We start from the raw sequence: 968 nt of genomic DNA, 5'->3' as shown, positions 1-968 counted from the left end.
GACAGCAGTCCCCATCTCCGGACACTAGTATGAGACGAGATGCTGTTTGTCAGACGTTTAGCTAAGCTCGTGTTCAACGAGAGATAATCCATTTTGTTCTGACTCTTGTTTGGCAGATAAGGAAACAGACTTGCCTCAGGCACCCACTTAGTGGCAGTGATGGGGTCAACACTCGGCCCTCCCAGTGGTGCCCCCTTTTTTCTGGCCAAGACTACTGCTTCGTTTCTAGATGTTTCCATTTGCGTGTTCCACATTTCCATGTGTCTGGAGACCACAGGTTGCGCATTTTTGGTTTTGTTTGGTGGTAAAATCCACATAACATAAAATTCACCATTTAAACCATTTAAAAGCCTACAATTCAGCGTCATTTGTACATTCACGGTGTCTGGCAATCATCACCACTGTCTAGTTCTAGAACATTTCACTACCTGGAAAGGAGACCTCGCACGCCTTCCCCGCCTCGAAGTGAGCGGGGTTTTTTGCTACTTTTTCTTATAAATGTAACCCACACTGGGGCCCTGCTCTGAGCCGGGCGCTGGGAGAGGAAGGCGCCGCCGCGGTGCCCTGGGCCAGGGGCTGACCCTTCGTGGGAGGTTCTCGGCAGGTAAGGAGCAGCGACGGCTTTGCTGTGGCTGGCTATCCCGCTCTCTCCCGGCACCTGCAGCAGACAGAGCTTCCCGGCCACAGAGCCGCGCCAGTGTCCGGCGAGCCGCGCCAGTGTCCGGCGAGCTCCGCCACAAAACCGGTGGACGACTTAAGTAGTCACGCCGCGGCAGCTTTGACCAATCGGCGCCCGCTACGGTTCCCTGCGCGCTCCTGGTAGGCCCCCGCGTCAGTCCGTCAGGCGGGCTGGGAGACAGGGGGGCGGGGGGGAACCTGACCATTCGGCGCCCGCTGCGGCTCCCTGCGCACTTCTGGTAGGCCCCCGCTTCCGTCCGTCAGGCGGGCTCGGGGGCGGGTCCGCGGTG

The sequence above is a fragment of the Ceratotherium simum genome, chromosome 29 (assembly GCF_057802395.1).
Source record: "Ceratotherium simum simum isolate JZ-2026a chromosome 29, ASM5780239v1, whole genome shotgun sequence".
Lineage (NCBI taxonomy): Eukaryota > Metazoa > Chordata > Mammalia > Perissodactyla > Rhinocerotidae > Ceratotherium > Ceratotherium simum.
Note: the sequence above shows the minus strand (reverse complement) of the source record.